The 19,955-nt window shown below is 36.3% G+C and overlaps 1 pseudogene; it reads left to right on the top strand.

Moving 5' to 3' along the window:
• Positions 1-19,955, top strand: part of LOC132351758 (lipoxygenase homology domain-containing protein 1-like) — a 172,638-nt pseudogene that overhangs the window by 32,340 nt on the left and 120,343 nt on the right.

Below are 19,955 nucleotides of genomic sequence, written 5' to 3'. Positions count from 1 at the left end.
TTAAGTATCTGGTAGAATTCACCAGTGAAGCCAACTGTCCTAGATTTTTCTTTGTTGGGAACTTTTTGATTACTGCTTCAGTAACTTGTTACAGACCTCTTCAGACTTCCTTTTTTTTTGTTTTGTTCGAGTACATTTTGATAGTTTGTGTGATTCTAAAGATTTGTCCATTTCATCTAGGTTATCTAATTTGCTGGCATAAATTGTCCATGATGTTCCTTTATAATACTTTTTATTTCTGTAAGGTTAGTAGTAATGTCCCTATTTTCATTTATAATTTTAGTAATTTGAGTTTTCTTTTTTTTTGCTTAGGCTAGCTAAATGTTTGTCAATTTTGTTGTTTGTTCTTTTCAAGGAATCAGCTTTTGGTTTCGTTGATTCTACTGTTTTTCTATTCTCTATTTTATCTCCATTCTAATTTATTATTTCCTTTCTTCTGCTAGCTTTGCATTTAGTTCACTCCTCTTTTTTCTAGTTCCTTAAGTTGTAAAGTTAGTTTATTTATTTGAGAACCTCCGTTTTCTTCCTCCTCTTCCCACTTTCCTCCTACTCGCACGCTCTTCTTCCTTCATTCTCTTCCTCCCTTCTCCTCCCCCTCCTCCTTCTCCCTCTCCCTCTCCTTAGAGTCTCTGGATTTATTGGATCAAAATCTCCAAAGAAGTTTTCTCTCACAGCAAGCTTGCCAGTCTAGTTGATGGACATTCACCTGAAATGGTTTCCTCCTTTTAAGTACATTCATATTTTATGGGTTTACAGCTAAAATTTCCCTGTGACCTCTGCTTTCAGCATATCCACTATGTTTTTGTATGTTTTTTCAATCATCTCAAGGTATTTTTAAATGTCCCTTGCAATTTCTTTGACTCATCCGTTGCTTAAGAGTACGTAGGTTAATTTATACGTATTTGTGGATTTTCCAGTTTTCTTTCTTGTATTTATTTCTAGTTTCATTTCATTGTAGTTAGAAAAGATACTCTGTATGATTTCAGTCTTACTCAATTTTCAAAACCTCTTTTTTGACATAACATATAGTCTATCCTGGAGAATGTTCTATGTGCACTTGAGAAAACTATGTATTCTTGCTGTTGTTGAGTGGAGCTTTCTATAAATGTCTGTTAGATCTAGTTGGTGTATAATGTTTTTCAAGTCCTCTATTTCCTTATTGATCTTCTGTTTAGTTGTTCTTTCCATTATTCAAAGCGGGGTATTAAAGTCTCCAACAATTATTGTAGACTATTTCTCCATTCAGTTCTGTCCATTTTTGCTTCATATATTTTGGCACTCTGTCATTAGGTGTATAAGTTTTTATAATTCTAAGATCTTGTTGATAGATTGATTACTTTATCAAAATATAATGTCCTAATATAAGGTTTTAAAAAAATGGATTTTGTGAAATTACATTGAAAGAAGTTCTCTTGGTTCCTTTATAGATCACAGTTGGAGACATTGGTGCACTCTTTAAGATTTGTATTGGTCATACGAACTCCGGAGTCTCCCCTTCCTGGCACTGTAAAGAGGTAAATACATATCAATACTTCCATCCTTTGCAAGATCCTCATAAATTCTGCTTAAGAATCAAACCTCAAGGGGGCATTTCACACCTATTGCGAGTGGATGGAGTCAAACCTGGACTTTTTAGTCAGTGTATTCCTCAAGGCAGAAGCATCATGTGCCCGTATTAATAATTGTAATCCCTAATTAATTGAGGGAAGCACCTCAACCAAACAATCCTTTTGCCTCTTTGCAAAGAAAAGAAAATACTTGGGAATCTGGATTAAACTCACATTGCTTCTTGATATGGTTGCAATAATGATGAAAACGTGACTAGGAGGTTGTTACCTGCTCAGAAGGGCTGTAAAATAGCCCATTCTTGTTGGTGAAATAATTAGCAACTAGACTTGAATGCCAGCCCTCAAATTTAGTCTACTCATGCTAAGTGAGATAATGCCCCCCTGAGTACTTTTAGGAGCAAAAAGAGGCTTAAATTTTCTACACTGTTCAGAATTTAAAATTTTACTTATTACTGTGATTGCCAATATTGCATGTCTTTAACACTGGATATCATGCAGCTTGTAATCCATTTTTGTGTATGGTGTATTTCCCTCTTTTGTCATTTCAGAATAAATAATCTTTAAACAAGTTCTCAAAATGCAAAGAACACCTAGTCAAACCCCTGATATTCTTGGCAAACTTGTTCTACAGTTTTGTAATACATGAGAAAATTAATGAAAAATTCATGGAAGATGAGTAATCCCTTAAAAACATATTTTTTCTTTCATTAGCAGAAATATACAGTTGTTAATAATGCCATCTTCTTTACATTAAAGTCACAAAAGATGCTGAAGCAGAATGAATCAATGAAACTCACTTTATGAAAATACAGAATGTAGATGTTAGATTTCAAAATTACTACCTGGCTTCTATATGAAATAATTTTCTCTTTTATGCTATTGATATATAGAGCTTTTGAAGTATAGTATTGAAACTGATATGTAAGTGATCATATATGATAATAATATCTTTTACTTTTTCTCTCCTGGTAAGCTAAGCTAATTTATGAAAATTAACACTCATCTCATTTGATAAGTAACCAAGAAGCAATATTATATTCATTATGAAACTGGGATGCTGAGACAGTGGTTAAGTGATCTGAAGAAATTATATAATATTGCAGAGGAAAGACAAAAAAATCAGGCTGAAAATTCTTGGTGTCTTTCTCTCTATGGCGAGTACCCTGTCATTGCAAGGCCACGCGTTTGCCTGAGGTTTACCTCACCTGTCCTTCAGGACCAGTGAAGAGGAGATATTCTTGATCCAAAGTCTTATTCTGAGTATATAACGCCCATATATAATCTACCCATTTGGCAAAATTAAGATGCTAGATAATGAGTTTAGAATTTTCTGTTGAATTTTTATAATACAGTTCAGAAGTTTGAAATTTAAAATTTTAAGTAAGCCAACTTGTGCCTATAAGTTGAAGGGATTTGAATTAAAACACTGAGTCTATTATAGCAATAATGATACAACATTTCCACAGTCCATAAAATAATCACATTACTTTTATGAACTTAATCTTGATTCTTTAAGTTTAGTTAAGGAAGATTACAAAATAAAACATTTTGAATGGTGATTTTTTTGTATTTCTCAAATGATCTGCCTTGGACTGTAATCTAAAAACCAAATCAAATAGTGGTGGCAGCAGTGTCGACCTTGCAAACCAACAGTAATTCTGTGCAGCTCTCAGGGAGCCTTTCTAAAGTGTGATTGCTCCAGAATCACACTTGATGTGAATTTATGAATGCAAATTTCTGGGCCTTACCAAGACCCACAGAGATAGTAAGTTTAAGGATTGAAAATCTACCTTTATAACAACGTGATTTTCTAAACACATTAAAGTTGAAAATCTCTGATTTAAGGCATTTTAAAGACAGTAAGATTAATTTAACAGATAAAATAACACCTCACAGAAGTTTTTAAAAGAATGATAGTACCGGGCTTCCCTGGTGGCGCAGTGGTTGAGAATCTGCCTGCCAATGCAGGGGACATGGGTTCGAGCCCTGGTCTGGGAAGATCCCACATGCCGTGGTGCAACTAGGCCCATGAGCCACAGTTGCTGAGCCTGCGCGTCTGGAGCCTCTGCTCCGCAACAAGAGAGGCCGCTTTAGTGAGAGGCCCGCGCACCGCGATGAAGAGTGGCCCCCACTTGCCGCAACTAGAGAAAGCCCTCGCACAGAAACGAAGACCCAACACAGCCATAAATAAATAAATAAATAAAATTAAAAAAAAAAAAGAATGATAGTACCCTTCTCATGAAAGGCTAGATTTTAGAATCAGAAAACATATTTCTACTTTTCGATGATTTTTGGCATTCATCTGAACCTATCAGAATTTATTAACATCTTTAAGCCCAGGATGAATGGATTAGATATAATATGGTATAATAGGTACCGAAATAAATAATTATAGCTTGAATTTCATTAATTGCTAAGGACCCAAGGAGGGAACTATATTAATTTGAATCTGTAGCGCATGGAATCTAAGCTCATGCTAGTATTCTAGAAAATCACTTTAAAGTAAAAAGAAATTCATTACTAAGAGGTTGGAACAGGGAAGTAATAGACTTTTAAAAATTGTAAATATCTCTTTCTAGATAGGAAAATATTGATGACACTTAGAAAATTTGGGAGGAAATTGGCATGTCTAGCATTTCAATATGGAGAAATTAGAAATAGAAAAATTTCAAAATAGAGAAAAGAAATGCCATTGTACTTGAGATGGCAATAAAAGAAGAAATTAACACTTTTCTTGTCAAGTATTCAACGAGTTCTACTAAAAAAAAGGGAAAAGGCCTTAAGTGTCAGGCTTGGACAAAAATTTTTATTTGACTCTTTGATAAAGTATTCTTACATTTTTTTATAAGTAATATTGTTGCTGTTATAGACACAATTGTGGGACATGAATGCTGGAAGACAGTTTTATATACCTGTTCAACGATTGTTGGCACGCGATCAAGAGGACAGGGAAGTCTGTTGAGAATTTCCTGTTTTAAACAAAGGGCAGTCCATCCTTCCAGGTAGGGAAGGTCCACTCCAGGCAGCACAAGTAAAACTTGTTTGCCTAAATGCTGAAGGACAGAGAAGTTCAATACGTGTTGAGTAAATGAATAATTGAATGAATGAATGATTAAGGAACTGCTTATTTCTCGCCAATTGCCTCTGCTGGTGTGACAGCTGCATCTAAATATTTTTTAGTTGTTTCATGTAGTGGCATTCAGGAATATGTTCTTGTCAACAGTTAACCCTGTAGGAATGTCAGCTGAAATGCCTCCTAATCAAAAAAAGAAAATTAGGGCTTCCTTGGTAGTGCAGTGGTTGAGAATCTGCCTGCCAATGCAGGGGACACGGATTCGAGCCCTGGTCTGGGAAGATCCCACATGCTCCGGAGCATCTAGGCCTGTGAGCCACAACTACTGAGCCTGCGCATCTGGAGCCTGTGCTCTGCAACAAGAGAGGCTGCGATAGTGAGAGGCCCGCGCACCGCGATGAAGAGTGACCCCCGCTTGCTGCAACTAGAGAAAGCCCTCGCACAGAAACGAAGACCCAACACAGCCATAAATAAAAAATAAATAAATAAATAAATAAATAAACCCAAAGTTTAAAAAAAAAAAAAGAAAATTAATTCTTAGAAGGTCATGAGAAAATTGAATGCCCAATGAAGTTATTCCTGGGTTAAAAAATGCAAAATCAGTGTATGCTTTCCTTATCAGGCTCAATCTCATTTTTGAAAATTTATCTATTTGATTAGGAAATGAAAACAGAACTGCTCAATGACTTCCTAAGCTTTTGGCCAAAAGCAGAGGTGTGTTTAAGACTTGTGTAAATGTGGTTGAGGAATAGGCTGTGCTCAGAGTCAGTCGCTGCTCGTGGCCACGAGAATTCAGGGCGACTCTGTCCAGAAGAGCTGTTTGCTCTTGTGTCTGCTGGCTTCTACTTTGGAAGAGAATAGGAGAAGGATATATGAGAATTATTATATGGGCAGTTGATAAAAACAGATTTTTCTCCAGTTCACAACATTTTCCTTTAAAAATGTGATATCTTAGTTTTCTAAAGAAATAAATACTATGTAAAGATTAAGAAAAGCTCCATAATGTCATAGAATCTAATATTAGGTTTAGATTTATAATAACTTGTATAACTTAATAGGGACCATGAGCTGCTAAAACATTTGCAGAGACTGATGATTCCTTTGTGGTTTTTAAATAAGGTGTAATAAACTCTTTGTTAAGTTTCTGAAGTTAAATTTTTAACTTTTGAAAAGATATGAATAGTTCCATTTGCTGAAAAGTGAATGACTGTTCTCGTCATTCATAAGCATTTCCCTCAACATTTATGAGTATTTTTCTCAACACTCTTCCTCCTCAGCCCACACATTCACCTGGTAGGAGGCGTTCGCCAGGTGCCCCATTCTACTTACTGTTAGTAATAGATGCAGAGGTCACTTTTGCTTCTTCATCTCTCATTTTTAAAAGAAAAAAATTTATTTTATATTGGAATATAGTTGATTAACAATGTTGTGTTAGTTTCAGGTGTACAGCAAAGTGATTCAGTTATACATATACTTGTATCTATTCTTTTTCAAATTCTTTTCCCATTTGGGTTATTACAGAATATTGAGCAGAGTTCCCTGTGCTATACAGTAGGTCCTGTGTGTGTGTGTGTGTGTGTGTGTGTGTGTGTGTGTGTGTGTGTGTATATATATATATAATTATTATTATTTTAAATTTTAACAAATACATAACATAAAATTTACTGTCTTAAACATTTTGAAGTGTACCTTTCATTTAAGTATATTCACATTGTTGTGCAGCAGATCTCACAAAGCTGAAATTCTGTTTCTTCTTGTGTGAGCTTTGACACAGTGTGTCTTTCAAGGAGTTGGTCCACTTCATCTAGGTTATCAAATTTGTGGACATAGAGTTTTTCATGGTATTCTTTTATTATCATTTAAATTTTCCATGGGATCTGTAGTGGTTCTCCCTGTTTCATTTCTGATGTTAGTAATTTGTGTCCTCTCTCTTTTTTTCTTAGTTAGCCTGGCTAGAGGCTTATCAATTTTATTGATCTTTTCAAAGAACCAGCTTTTGGTTTCATTGAGTTTTTTCTATTGATTTCCTGTTTTCAATTTTATTTCTGCTCTAAGTCTTATTTCTTTTCTTCTTGCTTACTGTGGATTTAATTTGTTCTTCTTTTTCTAGTTTCCTAAGGTAGAAACTTAGATGATTGATTTTAGATCTTTTTTATTTTCTAATGTATGTATTCAGTGCTATAACTTTTCTCTAAACACTGTTTTTTCTGCATCCCACACATTTTGCTAGTTGTATTTTCATTTAGTTTGAAACATTTAAAAATTTCTCTTGAGATTTCTTCTTTGACCCATGTGTTATTTAGAAGTGTGTTATTTTATCTCCATACATTATGAGATTTTCCAGTTATCTTTCTGTTATTGATTTCTAGTTTAACTCTACTGTGGTCTGAGAGCCAACAATGTATGATTTCTGTTCTTCTAAATTTGTTGAGGTATGTTTTATGGTCCAGACTGTGTCTATCTTGGTGAATATCCCCTGTGAGCGTGGGAAGAACGTGCATTCTGCTGTTGCTGGATGAAGTAAGCTATTGATGTGTATTATAAACTGTTGATCAGTAGTGTTACTGAGTTTACCTATGTCCTTATTGATTTTCTGCCTACGGGATCTGTCCATTTCTGAGAGGGGTGTTGAAGCCTTCAGTATGATAGTGGATTCATGTATTTCTCCCTGCAGTTCTATCAGTTTTGCCTCATGTAGTTTGATGCTCTGTTAGGCACATACACATTAAGGATTATCATGTCTTCTTGGAGAATTGACCCTTTCTTTATCATGTAATGCCCTCTTTATTCCTGATAACGTTTCCTGTTTGACATCTGCTCTGTCTGAAATTAGTATAACTGCTTCTGCTTTCTTTAGATTAGTGTTAGCAGGGTATATTTTTCTCCATCAATTTACTTTTTTAAAAATTTAAAACATTAAAAAAATATTTATTTTGGCTGTGCCAGGTCTTAGTTGCAGTACGCGGGATCTTAGTTGCGATATGCGGACTTCTTAGTTGCAACATGCAGACTTCTTAGTTGCAGCATGCAAACTCTTAGCTGCAGCATGCATGCAGGATCTAGTTCCTTGACCAGGGATGGAACCTGGGCCCCCTGCATTGGGAGCTTGGAGTCTTACCCACTGGACCACCAGGGAAGTCCCTCCATCAATTTACTTTTAATCTATGTGTGTATTTATTTTTAAACTGGGTTTCTTATAGACAACATATATATGGGTCTTATTTTTTGATCTACTCTGACAATCTCTGTCTTTTAATTGGTTCTTTTAGACCATTGATGTTCAAAGTGATAATTGATATAATTGGATTAGTATCTACTGTATTTGCTACTGTTTTCTTTTTGTTGCTCTGATTCTTTATTCCTATTTTTATCTTTTACTCTTTTTCTGTCTTTCGTGGCTTCAAGTGAGCATTCAATTGAGAAAATCATTCTATTTCTCTCCTTTTTTAGCATATCACTTATACTTTTTTTCTTTAACTTTACTTAGTGGTTGCGCTAGAGTTTGCCAATATACAGTTACAACTAATCCAAGCCCACTTTCAAATTACACTAAATGTCTTCATGAGTAATGTGAATACCTTATAACAAAATAATCTATTCTTTTCCTCTTATCCCTTGTATCATTGCTATAATTCATTTCTCTTATATATAAACAAATGTTATGTATACATACATGTAGATAATTGTGGTATTATTCCCCAATTCTCCTGCTACTGTTTACTTTTCAGAGCCTTCATGTAGCTGCTCCACGCATTCTGTCAAGATTTTACGGCTGTATTTGGTGAGAGAGGCTGAGGGGAGTGTGTTACCCTATCTTACCCGGACCCGGAGCTTTTGATTAGATATGTGTAAATTTTCTGTCACATGAGTAATGCTTGGCATGTAAAGCTTAATTTTCTTTTGGTGTCAGTGACAGTATATGAAGTGCACGTGGCAACAGGTGAGCTTTGGAGTGCTGGAACAGTAGCAAATGGCTACATTTCTATCTGTGGGGAAAAAGGAGATACAGGATCCAGACAACTATTTCAATCAAAGAGCTCCTTCAATTTTTTTTTTTTTAGTTGTGGCGCACGGGCTTAGCTGCTCCGTGGCATGTGGGATCTTCCCGGACCAGGGCTCAAACCTATGTCTCCTGCATTGGCAGGCGGATTCTTAACCACTGCGCTAACAGGGAAGTACCCCTTCAATTTTTTAAGAGGACAAGTAAGTGACCAAAAAGTCCTTTGTCTGATTTTTAAAAATTTGTAGTAAAAAAATAAAATAAAATTTGCTGTCTTAGCTACAGTTCATCATTGAACAACCCAGGGGTTAGGGGCGCTGACCCTCCACACAGTCAAAAATCCACGTATATCTTACAGTCGGCCCTCCTTATCCAGGGTTCCACATCCAAAGATTTAACCAACTGTGGGTTGTGTAGTACTGTAGTATTTAGTATTGAAAAAGATCTATGCATAAGTGCACCCATGCAGTTCAAGCCCATGTTGTTCAAGGGTCAACTGTATTTCTAAGTGCACAGTTCAGTAGTGCTAAGGATATTTACCTTGCTGTGCAACAGACCTCCAGAAATTTTTCACCTTGCAAAACTGAAGCTCTGCACTCATCGAATAACAGCTCCTCGTTCCCCTTTCCCCCATCCCTTAGTAACAACGATTCTACTTGCTGTCTCTCTGAATTTGAATATATAATCAGAATCATACAATGATTGTCTTTTTGTGAACTAGCTTATTTCACTTAGCGTAATGTCCTCAAGGTTCATTCATGTTGTAGAATCTAACAAGATTTCCTTCCTTTATAAGTCTGAATAATATTCCATTGTATGTATACACCACATTTTCTTTATTCATTCATCCACTGATGGACATTTTGGTTATTTCAAACTTTTTTGTTTTTATACTTTTTAATTTTTTTGGGCCACACCAGCACGTCTTGCAGGCTCTTAGTACCCTGCCCAGGGATCGAACCCGGACCCACAGCAGTGGAAGCACAGAGTCCTAACCACTGGACTGCCAGGGAAGTCCCTCAAACTTTTGACTATTGTGAGTAATGCAGTGGGTGTCCTCTGCATACCACTGAATTGGTATCCTCAGTTCAATTCTTTTGGATATATACTTAGCAGCAGGAATACTGGATCATATGGAAGTTCTATTTTTAATTTTTTTAAGGAAACAGTATACCATTTTCCATAGCGATTGCACTATTTTACAATCCCACCAACAACGCACAAGGGTTCAAGTTTCTTCACGTCCTTGGCGACACTTGTTATTTTCTGGTTTTTGACAGTAACCATCCTAATGGGTGTGAGGTGATATCTCACTGTAGTTTTGATTTGCATTTCTCTAATGTTAAATTAGGTTGACATCGTTTCATATGCTTGTTGGTCATTTGTATATCATCTTTGTAGAAATGTTTATTCAAGTCTTTTGCTATTTTAAAATCAAGTTATTTATTTGTTGTTGAGTTGAAGGAGTTCTTTGTATATTCTGGATATTAATCTCTTGTTACATATATGATTTGCAAATATTTTCTCCAACTCATATAGCTTTGTGTTGCTATTTATTATCCTTTTTATTTTTTTTCAACTTGAAGGACTCCCTATGGTATTTCTTGTAAGGCAGTCTACTGGAAATGAACTCCCTCAGCTTTTGTTTTATCTGGGAAAGTCTTAATTTCACCTTCATTTTTGAAGGACAGTTTCATCTGATATAGAATTCTTAGTTGACAGGTTTTTCTTCCAGCAGTTTGAATATATTATCCCATTGCCTTCTAGCCTGCATGATTTCTGCTCAGGAATCCACTCATAAACTTATAGAAGCTCACTGGCAGATGATGAGTCACTTTTCTCTTGCTGCTTTCAAGATTCTCTCTTTGTCTTTGACTTTTGACAATTCGATTATAATGTGTCTTGGTTTGGGTCTCTTTAGGTTTATCTTAGTTCAGGTTCATTGATCTTGAATTTGTATGTCCATAAAAGCTCTTTGCCCCTTTCTCTCTCTCTCTTCTCCTTCTGTGACTCCTACAATGCATATACTATTCCGTTTGAGGGTATTCCAAAAGTCCTTTAGGTTCTCTTCACTTTTCTTCATTTTGTTTCTTTTTCTTCCCATTTTGATGGAGTCCCCTCTTCATTATGCATTGGACTGGGTGCTGCAGCTTCTTATCTGGTGTTCAGAATTTTCACAGAAGTATTCTAGTCCATACACTGTGCTTAAAATGGTGTCTCCATGAGGAATGAGGGCTTGCTTCTCCTTAGTCCACCATCTTGCTGAAGTCATTCCCAATTGTCTGATTTTTACACCTACTTTTATATTGTTAAATGAGGATTACTATATACAGTTGACCCTGAGCAACACAGGAGGTTAGGGACACTGACCCCCACGCAGTTGAAAATCTGCATATAACTTTACAGTTGACCCTCCACATCCGTGGTTCCGCATCCGAGGATCCAACCAACTGCGCTGATTGTGTAGTGCTGTGGTGCATGTTTATTGAAAAAATTTCATGTATAAGTGGACCCGTGAAGTCTAAACCTGTGTTGCTCATGGGTTGACCGTATAACAACTTTCATTGTCAAATTTAGAAACTGAATATGTTATTTTTTTTTACTATTACTAATATTAATATGTAAGTTATATTTAATTTTTTTTAACTGAGTAAATTATAGAGGGCCCATTGTATTTTAGTTATCTCAGCTTTCTGTGATAATCTGAATAATTTTAAATATATCAGCATATTTTCATTACGTTTCCTCTTTTTTTCTTAGCATTCTCTACATCAATCATCATAAATATTGTAACTCATGATTTTCTTTGCTAGTATTTTCTATTATTGCATAGGATGTCCTCCTTTTCTAGCAGATCTCTTTCATGATAAAGAGATGGCAGTGTTATCCATTAACCTTTATCAGGCATTGACTGTATTCTTTGTAAATAAATGCTAATGGATTTATCTGTTATTTATATTTTTTATAGTCCACTTATGCAGAGGCAGAGTGATTGCAAAGGAAGGTAGTATGATTACATATCAGAGGAACTGAGCTCTAATACTGGTTCTGTGCCTCACTGTTCTTTATCTGTAGAGTGGATATGTTTTTTTCTCACTGAGTGACTTTTAAGGATAAAATATCGCTATGTGTGAAAATATTTCAAAACATATAAGACACTGAAATGCAAAGCTTATTTTTTGTTTTTGAATTATTTTTCAACCGCTATGCTACATCATGTATTTTCTTGCATTTTAACCTGTATCATTATCGTAGGTTTTATCAAAAGAACTCTGGCTCCTCACTTTTACCCATATTCTGAATACACAAACCATTGGAGCACAAACATGAACAGTTTTGATTGTAGCAGTGCATGGGGACATTGTTCCAGATAAATGTTATAAATTTTCAATAATTTTTGCATCAGTATTCTAAAATTACTTTAGAAACATTATTTTTGCAAATGACCCATAAACATTGCTAAAAAATTCCATTCAGGACAGATAAGAGTTTGTTGAATTCAAATGAGTGGAAACATTTAGTATACTTTATAATTATTACATTTATATTATCATTATTTGAAAACATATTTGTAGAGAGTCCTCGAATTTATGCTTTTATAATGAAAAACAGGCAAGAAGGAAGAATTAGAAAACTTGTTATTATGTTCTATAAATTAATATTATTGTTTTACCTTTACTTTCTTAATTTAGACAGATTTGTGTATTTACTGAATGAACCTAATCCCTTTCACAATGAATTTTTGCTGTATCTTAATTTATACTCATTAGAAATCAGACTCACAGTCTGGATCTAACTATACTTTTTTGATTTGTTACAGATTGACACCTTCTCCCTAGAAGCCATGCACCTTGAGAATTTGTACAAGATTGTCATAGGCCACGATGGGCTTGGACCAGGTAAGAGTCTTCCATAGGTAGATATTCAAGGTCTGATTCTGCTCTGTTCATGTGAAGCCCTGTGCAAACCTAGAAAATAATTGTGGAAAACTCGTAATGAACTGATCTCTAAGTATTGACTATCTGAAATTAGAATATTGTCCCAAATATTCTTTAGATTTTAAGTGGATGTATTGTTTTTCAAAATTATGTAGGCTTTTTCAAGTGGATGCTCTGCCTAGAAAGCTAGACAGAATGATGCGTAAGAACTGGGGGAATTGGGGATTTATACGCTGTGGCACGTGGCAGTGTTCCAGAACGCTGCTGGTGGACATAGCGGCAGTGTCCTCCGACGGTGACAGTCTGTTAAGTGCTAATGATGGTGCCAGCAGTGGCACCTTCCGGAGACTGTCCTGGCGGCCTTGCTGTGTTTTCTGCTGCCATTTTGTTCATGCTTCTATCTCAGTTTTCCCATCATTTTTGTGAGATGACCAGTATTTTCATTTTCTGCTACTGTATAAGATTGCCATAAGGTAAACAAAATCCTTTAACGAAAGTGCATATACCACAAAAAGGATAAAAAAAAAACCCAAAACATGAAACAAGACAATAAGCTCTTTTACTTAAAAGTGTCAACATATACCTTTCAAAATGTTAAGAACAAAGTTCTCATACCAATTTATAGTGGACATGTGTTTAAATAATGAGGAAATTAGCCAGTTGGCAAAGCTGGTTCAAAGGAGGTTACACAAAACTGAAAAATATATACTTATAACCAGTGAAAACAAAAAGAATGATAAATAAGATTGATAAATTAAATTAAAGATATGGCTAATGTCCTAAGATAATAAAAAATAAAAACATAACTTTGAGGTTATTTTCTCTCTTGGGCAAAATCCATTTATATTTTGACCAGACCCAAGTCTTTTGCATCTTATTTTTCTGTCAGTTGACAACTAATTTTACAGAGTTTGGGCTCCGATCCACAGTAAATACTAAGGTAATATTCCATTTCTGCAGGGAGTCAGGCAGGCTTGTAGGACAGTGAATGCTCTGGTACAACAATAAAAGGATGTGTTAATGTGCCCAACTAACACTTATATGGCAACTAATTCAATTTTGTAAATATATTTGGTGGACCTGCTATGTATCAAGTGCTGTACTGAGTATTTTCTATGGTAAATATGGAAATAATTTTCTGTTGTTTATAAGCTACCCAGTCTGTGGTATTTTGTTATAACAGCCCAAGCAGATGAAGACAGTATTTTAATTTGACAGATAAATTTCTCATTTTGCCCTACCCCAAATATCCAAATAAAATTGAATTTATGTTACTTCTGAGGATATTCACTGTTGGTGGCACAATGTGAGTATCCCATGGAGTCTGCATTCTCCTGAAGAACAGCTGTAGACCAGCAGCACTGCTATACGCATGTGCAGGTATTCAAAGGTAAATGTGTACAAAGTGAATCAAGAAGTATAGTAAAGGACTAATGTATAACAACTAAGGAGGGCTCATGCCAGGAAACTGAAGGATAGTTCAGTATTAGGAAATCTATTAATAAAATACATCACCTCAGAAGGTTGAAGCAGAAAAATTATTCGTAAGCAGTCAAATAATACCATTATTAAAAATTCTTTGAAAATCTGGAACAGAAAAAATACTTTAAAATTATTTAACTCAAGATGACCACTTAATAAACAATGAAATCCATTAAAATTAGAAATACAATAAGGGTGTTTCTCATTATGAGAATAGTCATTCTTTGGAAAGCATTTGTATATATATATTTTTAAAGTTATAATTTTGGAAAGAAGAACATGAATTTATTGCTTACAGGTGATAGAAATGTCTAGTAAACTGCAAAGAAGATCAACTGAAAAATGGATGAATGAAGAGAATTTATAAAGTGATTAGAATTTAAATCAATATACAATAACTGGAGGCTGTTTTTCTTACATTGAAAATATGAGATATAAAAGATCTTATTCAGAGTAGCAGCAAAAAATTATAAAATATATAATAATTAACATCAACAATAAGAAATACATGCCCATCTGAATTATTAGACTGGCTTTGTCTGAAAGTCATATTGAGAAGTAACAGGAAGTTCTAGCCAAGAAAGTTTGGTTTATAGATTCTATCCCTCTTTCAGATTAAGTGAACCTATTTGTTCTTTAACGATTTATTTACCAATGATCTCAGCTAGCTGTAGATCCAGTCGTTGTTTGCAGTATTCCAACAGCACTGTTTTCTTGTTTTGATTTGTTTTGTGTTTTGGTGAGAGAGGTGAAGATTTTGTGCTTACATATATTTACATATATAGTTTAGGCCCCAGCTGCCTGTGTCTGTGGTGTATTGGCAGTTATAAAACTACAGAATTTTGTTTAACCAAATTGCACCCAGGTCTGTCCATTTGTTTGGGCAGAAACAATCTGATGCAAGATTTATTTTTACATAAGATAAGCTCTCAGACTATGATGGAGAGAATCTCCTGCAATGGTTTCTTTACAGGAAGACTATCAGTCTCACTCTGGGCACCAAGCTAGGCCTCTATCTATTAATTCAGGACTCCATGTATGTGTGTGTGTATATATACATTCATTTTTTTCTCTCTTCACATAGGTACTACATCGTCTTATTAGTGTTGTTCCAAGGCTTTTGGTTGCTATTGTAAATAACCCCTTTTTCCATAATAAAGCTAACATATATACAAATATATAGAAATCTGTAGTTTTTATATGTTTTGTTCATTCAGTATTTATTAAGTGCCTATTATATGTCAGGCACTGGTCTAGATATATATTTATCTTGACTCGTACCACTTTACTCCACTCTAATTAATTTAAAGAGTTTTTTCAGATTTTACAAATATAATAAATTTATCTACTACTTCCCAATAGTTATATCTATTGATTTGGTTTTAACCACTTTTCCACTGGCAAGAACATCCTTAAGAAAGTGAAATAATGTTGGTAATATTGGCATTCTCATTTTGTGATTAATTTTAATGGGATGTTTTTATTGTTTTTTAAGAGTTGGGTATTTGAAAAGGCGTCAATAAATAATACCATTTTCTTCCGCTCCTGTGTACAGAATCATTTAAGAGATAAGATACAGAACACAGACGAATAGAAATCAAAATCTCAGCTTTATTACTGATGGAATCAAGTGGGGGTACTGGCTCTGTTTGTGAGCCCACAGGACTTGCTAACCATCCCCAGAATGAGACAAGCTTACCTCCCCAAATGTAGGCAGTGTTGGGCAACCACAGGCTCCCCCAGGGGGGCTGCGCTCACCGGTGATGGAGAACGCTAGAGAGAGGGCCTTCGTGAGGGCGGCTTCCCTGGGATAGAAAGGGCACAGCTGGAATACTTAGCTCCGTTCAGTCACCAGCCTAAGGGCCGCACCCTCTTCTCTGGTCTCAGTGGGAGGGAGTGTTGAGCATCGCATGGGGAAAGGAGGGTCCCCCTTACGTTGCTGGTGATGTGGTTAGTGATTTTTACATACTTGTCCCGTACAGTGGTAAGAGAGTAATCTATTTCTAATTTTACTAAGAACCCTATTAAGATGATTGAAAAATGAAAAATGAATGTGAAGACATTTCTCTTTGGCATCTACTGGCTTCAATACGTTTTTTCATGTTGGGCTTAGAGTTATGTTACTTGAATAAACACATTTTCTTAAAACTAAATAATATTTCCATTCTTATATTAAACTCTTTACTCATGGTGAATAGCTCCTTAACTCGATAATTTAAATGAGATTTCTAATTTTTTTTGTTTTTCAACAAGTTTTGAACACTTACCTTTTTTTTTTTAATTGAAAGATAGTTGACATACAATGTTATGTTAGTTTCAGGTGTACTGCGTAATGATTTGACATTTGCAAACATTATGAAATGATCACCATGAGAAGTCTAGCAAGCATCTGTCCCCACACAAAGTTATTACAATATTATTGACCATACTCCTTATGCTATATTACAAGGCTGACAAGGATATAGTTACATTACATTCTTGTAACTTAATTATTATATAACTGGAGGTTTGTACCACTTAATTTCCTTCACCTATTTTGCCTCCCCTCTACTCCCTCCCTCTGGCAGCCACCCATTTGTTCTCTGTATCTATGAGTCTGTTTTTGTTTTGTTTTGTTTTTTAGATTTAACATGTAAGTGAGATCAGGCAGTATTCATATTTGTATTTGGGGATCTAATTTAGTGATCTTATCTAAAGAATATTTCTAAGCACCTACTGTGTCTGGCATTGTTCTGAGAGCTGGTATATAGCTATACACAGAGTAGACAAAAATTCATGCCCCCAAGAAGCTTACATTTCAAGATAAAATGGCATGTAAAGGTATACTGAAAGCTAAAAACCATCAAATATATGATGACATAACCTTTATCATCATAATCATACAAAGTAGTCACCAATGCCCAAATAATATATATTTAATTTTATAATGCATCCATTTATTTTACCTCAAGTCTCTGAGACTTATAGAACAGAAATGGGTTTTTACACTAGGATAATCTATCTTTCTGGAAACGTTTCCGTTGAGTGTTATTTGGGGTGGGGTGGTCTCAGGGGCTTACTGACCAGCATGGGAAGAAGGCATTAGAGATTTTCCGTGGAAATTCCACCAAATTGCCAAGCAGCATGTAGATTATTAAGGGTTACTGACATTCTACCTTTTGACTAATTAAAAACATTTAGCTGAGAGATATTATAGAATGTATTATTAGGAGGTTTCAATGTAGAATTGAATAGGAAGAAAAGCTTTAAAAGCAAGAATTACTTGCTAATACTTAAAACGTTTTATAGGTCTCTTTGATGTTATTTTCAACAAAGGAAATGTATGCATTTTCCAAAGTCATGAAATGAGGCATCTTTCTCTGACTCTTGACAATGGCTCTGTCACTGGAATGGTACATAGAAATTTTTCTTTTTGCTGTTTGTCAATCGTATTGTATCCGTATATAATATATTTTTGCATAAGGCACTTTTATAAGATTATCAGTTTATATTTTCCTTTGGCTTTTACTTTCACTTTTTTCATTGTTCTGTTTTGCCTCACTAATTTTTGAGAAACGGATACATAAATGGTCCTAAATTTCAGAAATTAGAATTTCGAAGAGAAAAAGTAGACCACATCTCTGATAACATTCAAAATTTTAATGAACCTCCTAAAAGAGACAATCTGACTTCTCAAAGGCCCCTTGGGGGACCACATTATTAAGGAGAAAAACAATAATTTCACATAACTATGCTTTGTTAGTCTAGGTTTGAAACGGAGCTTTTAATATATAAGGCTTTTAAAAATGTCTTTTAAAAATACATGCATATTATTTATTTTGAAAAATGAGAAGGCATAGGGTAGCATGCACTGTTTTAAGTGCTTAATGTGTGTTACAACATCAGCCTTTGTATCTGCCCTTTGGGAGAATGCATTGTTATCCCTTCCTGACAGAGGAGGAGCCTGCCTGTGGAAGGACTAGCTGCCCAAGGTCTCAGCTAGTAAGTGTGGAAGCAGGATGAGCCCAGGCCACCTGACTTCAGCTTTCATTCTACGGCTTTCTCGTATGATGTTACATAATTTTCACAGTGCTCTTTTACTCATGCATGTTTGTTAACTTAAGGATAATAATAATTACTGAAAAAGAAAACCCATGTAATTTGTAAGGCTGAAATTAAGGCTAAGTGATTAATCAGTCACATTGCCTTCATGAAAACTTTTCTTTGCTCTGGACTCAGAAAGTTACCCCCTACTGTATTTTGTAGCACATTCTGCTTAGTAAAGGTCCTAGTCAATAAGAGCTTAATAAATATGAATGTAGTGGATATGGGATCTACCCAATTAAATTAAGAGTTCAAAAAATGTTCTGTTACTTTATTTTTCTAAAATCAAATTAAATCTACCTCTAAGCCCCTATCCCACTAGGTTGGAGAGAGATTCCATCTTATTTATTACGAGGTTCATCTTGTTGCACGCAAGATTTCACCTGGTACGGGGTCTCAGAATAGCTGGTGACAGCTCCCTTAGCTCCAGTCCACAGCTTTTCTACTTCGGCAACTTTGCTAGAACCAGTCTTGTTGGCAGCTTGCTGGGTGAGGGACTGGGTCTGGAATCGTGTCCTCTCAGCCTGTCCTGTGCCTTAACCAGCACGAGGAGCCCCACCCCTTCCCCGATGGGCTTCTCAGCACGAGAAGCTAGGTTCAGGCTTTCCTGTGCACTTTGGAACTGAGGCCGGCAACCATGTGTTGGTGTTTTAAACTCAAGTATCACTTCTTAAAGATTTTTAATAACTTGAAAAACGCAGAGGCATCTATTCTGTTTGCTTTGGGACAGAGATAGCTGAAATGGAGAACCCCGTGAGGTCTGTTGGTCGCGGTTTGATTGCATGGAATTTGATATTTAGAGCATTAAAGTAGGCGTTCAGCCCATTGCAGAGCGCAGTGCAGAGACGCCCCAGGCCTTCTGCAAATGAGCATGCCACGTCTCAACTGCATGTGATTTGTCCCAACGGCTGGGGCCGTTCCTCTGAGGCCTCGTGAGGGGGCACCCGTGTGTGAAGCAGGAGCTGAACGGAGAACACCCTTGTCTCAAAGGGCAGACCGGAAAGGACAGGTCCGCGTGAGTCAGAACCCGGCCTTTAACCGCGAGCTCAGTCCGCCGCCGCTCCTGCGAGTACAGCTGAGAGGCAGAGCAAGGAGCAGCGGAGCCCGGGGGCTATTAGCACGGGGAGGTAGCACGGATGCCCGTGTTATCGGGACCCGGTTCCTCCTGCTGGGGTCCAGCCCGCACCCCACAACACCAGGAGTGGGCCCTGGCCCCCCGGGCTCTCGCAGGCCGGAGCAGCCCGAGCGCTAGGGTGAAGTGGCGGATCAGACCGCAGCTGCTGAGCGTCTAGAATGGAAGTGTTTCAGTACTTACAGAATGAGCGGCTCTCCGGACGCGTGCAGTTCGCTATCGGCGCCCACACACGGGGAGGTGGCTGCGATCCTTGAGGGCGGCACAGGAAATCTTGTCACTTCTTTTTTTTTAAAACATCGGTAAAAATCTTCAGCTTAAAGTAAGGTTTTAGAGGTCTCCCTGGCTTATGACGTACTTGAAGGTCAGTTACTTTTGTCCATCTGCCTCCTAAAATCGGGGACTCAAACATTCTATACAGGTCTCTAGCTTTTCGGTATTTCTGTTAAAAATTCAAAGCCTGGTCTTAGAAAAATTATTGCATTGGAAAGTTATCGCTAAAAGATCTGAAATTTTAAAGAGCCTTTCCAGGAAGCCAAGGCTCCTGAGTACTCTGTAAATCACAGGAAAATGTGCCATAATTCTGGCCAAAGGTGATTTTCCTGATTTTGTAAGAAGATCAGCAAGGAGAGCTAGGAGAGGAGATGGACTCCTAGGCTTGGGTGTCTGTTGCCTGGAA

Source organism: Balaenoptera ricei, chromosome 17 (genome assembly GCF_028023285.1).
Source record: "Balaenoptera ricei isolate mBalRic1 chromosome 17, mBalRic1.hap2, whole genome shotgun sequence".
In the NCBI taxonomy this organism is placed as follows: domain Eukaryota; kingdom Metazoa; phylum Chordata; class Mammalia; order Artiodactyla; family Balaenopteridae; genus Balaenoptera; species Balaenoptera ricei.
The sequence above is the reverse complement of the archived record's forward strand: the minus strand, read 5'-3'. Positions and strand labels throughout refer to the sequence as shown.